We start from the raw sequence: 6,724 nt of genomic DNA on the forward strand, positions 1-6,724 counted from the left end.
GGTCATTTACTATGGCGTCCCCTTCAGGTGTATCAAGATTGAGAGCAACGTCAGGGTCAGAGCCCTGAGCTGCGACGTCCGCCTCGTCCTCCAGAGAGTCCTCAAGCTGGGAACCCGAGCAGCGTGAAGAAGTCGGGGAAGATTCCCAGCGGGCCCGCTTAGCCGGTCTGGGACTGTGGTCCGGGCAGGAGTCCTCCACGTGAGACCTAGGGCCCCCCCTGGGAACGCGTTGCGGCGCGGACAGAGAGGGGCCTGGAGGCGACGATCCAACAGGGCCCGGGGCCTGTGTAAGGACCGGTCTGGACTGCAAAGCTTCAAGCAGCTTGGCAGACCATTTGTCCATAGACTGAGCCATGGATTGTGAGAGTGACTCAGAGAATTTTTCAGCAAAAACGGCAAACTCTGTCCCTGCCGCCTGTACAGGGAGAGCAGGGGGGGTCTGCCTGAACCGAGGGGCCCCCTAGTGACCGAGGCTCCGGCTGAGCAAGCAAAACAGAGGTTGAGCATTGCTCACAGTGAGGGTAGGTGGAACCCGCAGGTAACTTAGCCGCACAAGAGGTACAGGTGGCAAAATAACCCTGTGCCTTGGCACCCTTGCTCCTTGTGGACGACATGCTGTTGTCTCCTAGGAGAGTGATCACTGAGGGTATATGGGAAAGGGTATACAGCCCGACCGAACAGAAATATATAAATATATAGTATCTATTCCGGCACCCTAAGGGGACCAGCACCGGGTGACCGGTGTGGCTTACCGACCACTAAAAAGCGGAGCGTGTGTCCTCCAGATTCCCTGCCTTAGGTCTCCCAGTGTTGCAGAGCTCTTTCCTGGAAATCCTCCACCGGCAGAATGCCAAAAAAATGGCTGCCGGAGCTCTCTGGGGAGGAGTGGGGCCGTGGGCGGCGCTAGAAAAGTGCGGGAATCTGGAGTCCCCACAGTGATCAGTGAGGGGGGAGGAAACATACAGGATGCTCCGGCCCTCACATCCGACGTCAGGTCGGCAGTCCCGCCCTTACCCCTGATAAACAGGCCCGGGGGCGGGAGTTTTGCTACTAGGCCGCAATTGAAGCCGGGGACTAAATTTAAGACCGCGGCCGACAAGCAGGCGCGGTCGGCGCGGAAGTCCGCCGGCCGTCACAAATAAGCAGCTGCTGCAGCGTCCGGGATGAAGGCGCTCCATGCACATCCCCCATGGGGACACAGAGTACCTTAGTGATGCAGGGCCCGGTCCCTGAGGATAAACAGACTCCTGTCCAACAGATTCCCACAGGGGCTGCGGAGGGAGCACGGTCCCAGTGAATGGATGACCGCTCAGGATCCCACTTCTCCCAGAGCCGCTAAGGGATGGTGAAGGAGACGGCATGAGGCTCCGGCCTTTGTACCCGCAATGGGTACCTCAACCTTAACAGCACTGCCGACGTAGTGGGGTGAGAAGGGAACATGCCGGGGGCCCACTTTTCTTCCAACCGATTAACTAAAATGAGAATGCATGAGTGGATGTGTGCCTCCTTCCACACAAAGCATAAAACTGAGGAGCCCGTGATGCACGGGAGGGTGTATAGGCAGAGGGGAGGGGTTACACTTTTTAAAGTGTAATACTTTGTGTGGCCTCCGGAGGCAGAAGCTATACACCCAATTGTCTGGGTCTCCCAATGGAGCGACAAAGAAAGTTTAAATTAATACAGCACCCAGTAAAGTAAGTGAAATCACTGGAATCAGGGTTTCTTCCCCTATATCATGCTGTTTTTCAAGTACCAAATACCAAGTGAAAAATTACATTGAAAAGGGAACTTGTCATGTAAAAAAAAACAAAACAAAAAAAAAAAAACCGTTATTAACCTGCAGATATGGAGTTAATCTGCAGGTTAATAGCATTTTGAATCTGCACAGTGACCGCATTGTGAGGCCGATAACCAGTAGGAAATTAAATGTTACTCCTCCTGGCAGCCTTAGGGGTACTTTACACGCTGCGACACCGCTACCGATATATCGTCGGGGGTCACGTAATTAATTAATTGACGCACATCTGGTGCCGGTAGCGACATCGCAGCGTGTAACACTAATGAGCGACGATCAACGAGCGCAAAAACGTTCTAAAACGATGATCGTTGAAACGTCGTTCATTTCCTTAATATCGCTGCTGTCACAGGTACGATGTTGTTTGTCGTTCCTGCGGCATCACACATCGCTATGTGTGACACCGCAGGAGCGACGAACATCTCCTTACCTGCCTCCACCGGCAATGAGGAAGGAAGGAGGTGGGTGGCATGTTCCGGCCGCTCATCTCCACCCCTCCGCTTCTATTGGCTGGCCGCTTAGTGACGCCGCTGTGACGCTGTACGCACCTCCCCCTTGAGGGAGGGATGGTTCGGCAGTCACAGCGACGTCGCTGACCAGGTATGTGCGTGTGACTCTGCCATAGTGTTAATGTTCACTACGGCAGCGAGCACCAAATGTCGCACGAACGACGGGGGCGGGAGCTTTTGCGCTCGACATCGCTTGCAAACGCTAGCGATGCTGCAGCGTGTAAAGTACCCCTTAGACTTTCAGTTATCTTAGTTATCAAAACGCTCATCGTGAGCGCCGGCTGTAACCGCATCCGGCACTGACTGACTGGCTCAGCATTTCATTAGTACAGAGCTGCTGTCAGTCAATGGCTGTCTTCGAAAAGCCATTAATAAAAGCAATCTTTTCCAAAAGAAACACATTTTCCATTGTTTCCTTTTGAGTGCCAAAGTTCTTTTCTCTCTTGGTTAAATTTTGACTTCTGAGCACCAATTATCACGGTTCAGCCACATTCTTTACTTTTCTATAGTACCAGAGCTGTGGTTACAGCCGCTGCTCACTATGTGCTGTGCGATGACTGAGGCCGCGCCACTACGACTGAAAGTCCAAGGCTGCCGGGAGGAGGAAAGCAACATCGTGAATCTGTAAAACTACAGCCCGCAGCCAGCAGGTCCCAACCTCGCCCGGCCCCGCAGCCAGCAGGTCCCAACCTCGCCCGGCCCCGCAGCCAGCAGGTCCCAACCTCGCCCGGCCCCGCAGCCAGCAGGTCCCAACCTCGCCCGGCCCCGCAGCCAGCAGGTCCCAACCTCGCCCGGCCCCGCAGCCAGCAGGTCCCAACCTCGCCCGGCCCCGCAGCCAGCAGGTCCCAACCTCGCCCGGCCCCGCAGCCAGCAGGTCCCAACCTCGCCCGGCCCCGCAGCCAGCAGGTCCCAACCTCGCCCGGCCCCGCAGCCAGCAGGTCCCAACCTCGCCCGGCCCCGCAGCCAGCAGGTCCCAACCTCGCCCGGCCCCGCAGCCAGCAGGTCCCAACCTCGCCCGGCCCCGCAGCCAGCAGGTCCCAACCTCGCGAGGGCCCCGCAGCCAGCAGGTCCCAACCTCGCGAGGGCCCCGCAGCCAGCAGGTCCCAACCTCGCGAGGGCCCCGCAGCCAGCAGGTCCCAACCTCGCGAGGGCCCCGCAGCCAGCAGGTCCCAACCTCGCCCGGCCCCACAGCCAGCAGGTCCCAACCTCGCCCGGCCCCGCAGCCAGCAGGTCCCAACCTCGCCCGGCCCCGCAGCCAGCAGGTCCCAACCTCGCCCGGCCCCGCAGCCAGCAGGTCCCAACCTCGCCCGGCCCCGCAGCCAGCAGGTCCCAACCTCGCCCGGCCCCGCAGCCAGCAGGTCCCAACCTCGCCCGGCAGCTCGCAGTCTGTGGGTGGTGCAGCGTATCCCCAACCATCATCCCGTCTAATCAAGCTGGCAATTAAAACATTTGTCAGGTTCAAAGACTGGTTCTCAGCAGCACGTGTTCTGGGGTGAACTGGTGACAACGTGCTGCCGAGAACAGGATATTCTATGGCCACAAAACCATGGGACTCACTGACCGCACACAGTGATCTGTGGATGTTTATGGACAGAGGTTTTTCTCTCAGTATTTGTAACCAAACCCAAGAGGGAACAATCAGAGGAAAAGTAGAACACACACTCGGGCTCCACCTCTGGATTCATTACACACTCCTGGTTTTGGCTACAAATACTGAAGTAAAAAAACTCACATACTCAGTGTGCACAGGGCCTTATAGACGGGAGAGCCTGGAGGCGCTGGAGCAGAATGTCCGCTCGTCCACAAGTGACAGCCCCCACAAGTTGCCAAGCCCACAGGAGACAGCCCCCCCCTCGCAGGAGACAGCCCCCCCTCGCAGGAGACAGCCCCCCCTCGCAGGAGACAGCCCCCCCTCGCAGGAGACAGCCCCCCCTCGCAGGAGACAGCCCCCCCTCGCAGGAGGCAGCCCCCCCTCGCAGGAGGCAGCCCCCCCTCGCAGGAGACAGCCGGGTCACATCGGGGCTATACGTCACTTTACACACGACGAAACTTGCATGTGTGTCACTTGTATGTGACTCGCAGTCAGTGTCACACTGCGCTGTCCGTATATAGCCCGGCAGGGTGTGTACTGCACGACTATCGCGATACAATCCAGGCACTACACACATACCTGGCGCACGATACTTCCAGCTGTCCCCGGCTCTGGTCTGCACTGGCAGCAGATCATTCCATGCAAGGACCTTACTGACGTCACGACTGTCATATGACCGCTATAGCCGTGTACCACGTGACCTATATGGACTTGTACCACGTGACCTATATGGACTTGTACCACGTGACCGCGCAAGATACGGAGTGGAGCGTTGTACTGCAGAAGCGGCGGCTCCACGTGTGTGTGAGCTGTGTGCAGAGAGGCTGTCGGTCACGGAGCTCGTACTGTCCGGGCCGTCACTGCTGCCCCTGCATTATACAGGCTGTATCACCGGGCTACAGAGCGCTCCTGTCTCCGTCTACACTTCTTTATGTGTACCTACACAGCGCGGCCGCCAGGGGCACAGTGAGATCACGTGATAGCCATCCGCTCACCCTTTATGTGCCGCTTCTTCAGCTTGTTCATTCATCATAGTCACAGCAGCCAGAACTTTCTCAGTTTTATGTATAGATAGCTGGCTTTCTGTGTCTGTAAGGCCGTGTTCACACTTTGCATAAATACTGCATTTGCCCAGGACTCCGATATGTCCAGCAGGAGCTGCACTGATAATAGCACTAAAAAATACACAGATTTGGTATTGCTGCGTTCGTAAAAGGCAAATCTATCAAAATATGAAGTAAATTAATCTGATCGTTGAGTGGCATAACAAGAAAAAAGTCAATACGCCTGAATTACGGTTTCTTTTCACTGCATTATTACAATAAAAGGCGATAAAAACATCACATCTGCCCCGAAATGGTGTACCGTAAGTAAAAAACGTCATCTCGGAGCTCAATAAATAAGTGCGTATACAGCCCCACGCCCCGAAACATAGGAACATCCCGAGATCCAAAAATGGTGACACAGGCAAACTTATTTATTTGATTATTTTTAATTTCAGATTTTTTTTCACCACTTAAATAAAAAAAACAAATACATATTTGATATCTAACCTAAATAATCATCTTCCAAGGTTAGTTTTACCAAAGAGTTAATATGGGAAATAGATACCTCAAAAAAACTATATAAATTGCAATTCTCCATTACACTAGGTGATACTATATTTCCCCAAAGATAAAACCTACCCTGAAAATAAGCCACAGCAGTGTTTTTCGGCCTGTTTGGGGAAAGCGGGCTTTACACATCGCTAACGAGATGTCGTTGGGGGTCACGGAATTCGTGACGCACATCCCAACGACCGTTAAACGATCAAAATTACTCACCTAATTGTGGATCGTTGACGCGTCGTTCTAATCCCGATTATCGTAGCTGTTGCAGGATGCAGGTTGTTTGTCGCTAAGTGTGACACCGCAGGAACGAGGAACATCACCGTCCCTGTGGCCGCCCGTAATGAGGAAGGAAGGAGGTGGGCGGGATGTTCAGCCCGCTCATCTCCGCCGCTCTGCTTCTATTGGGCGGCCACTTAGTGACGCTGAATGAACCGCCCCCTTAGAAAAGAGGCGGTTCGCCGGCCACAGCGATGTCACTAGGCAGGTAAGTAGTGTGACGGGTCCGAGCGATGTTGTGCGCCACGGACAGCGATTTCCCCATGACGCACAACCGACGGGGGCGGGTGCTTTCACCAGCAACATCGCTAGCGATGTCGCTGTGTGTAAAGCCCACTGTATGCTTCTAATATACGTACCACACTATAATAGTATCCTGAAATAGGAATTGTAATAACTTGCATTGCTGTACGTTGCCCCATTGTGTCGTTGTAAGCGCTGGATGTTTATAGTCACATGCCGGCTAGTTAATGGAAAATGAATATTCACTCCTTCCCCCACCCACCCATCTGGAACGTGTGTTATTAGAAATAAATACTCATTCCTTGCCCATTATCTGCACACCACTGCTCGCTGTCAGTGATTCACTTAGACTGTCGTATTACTGCCCAAGGTTCAAATTGCAATCCTTGGACTAGACGGTGGCTCTTCTGACTCAAGCATGTCAGCAGGTATTTCTATACCTAGATCCTATACCTAGGTCCATCTACAGTAGTTCAACCGTCCTCCACCAATTATACATTTTCTCATTAAGTCACTTATAACTAACAATGTTGTGTGTACTGAGGAAATCATCAGCTCTTTTTTAAAAGCTGTTATAGTATCTGCCATTACTACCTCTTGTGGTACGGCATTCTATAGTCTGACTGCTCTAACTGTAAAGAACCCTTTCCTATTTAGCTGCCGGAATCACCTTTCTTCCACTCGCAGTGTATGCCCCCTG

The 6,724-nt window shown here is 53.8% G+C and overlaps 1 protein-coding gene across 2 annotated transcripts in view; it reads right to left on the reverse strand.

The window, feature by feature from the left end:
• ASMTL (acetylserotonin O-methyltransferase like) overlaps window positions 1–4,592 on the reverse strand; it is a 140,313-nt gene extending 135,721 nt beyond the window's left edge. For both annotated transcript variants that reach the window (XM_075335461.1, XM_075335460.1), the window contains exon 1: window positions 4,475–4,592. The gene's annotated coding sequence lies outside the window, so the exon portion shown is untranslated. The remainder of the gene's footprint in view (window positions 1–4,474) is intronic.
• Between the last annotated feature and the right edge of the window lie 2,132 nt (window positions 4,593–6,724).

Source organism: Anomaloglossus baeobatrachus, chromosome 2, assembly GCF_048569485.1.
Source record: "Anomaloglossus baeobatrachus isolate aAnoBae1 chromosome 2, aAnoBae1.hap1, whole genome shotgun sequence".
Taxonomy (NCBI): Eukaryota; Metazoa; Chordata; class Amphibia; order Anura; family Aromobatidae; genus Anomaloglossus; species Anomaloglossus baeobatrachus.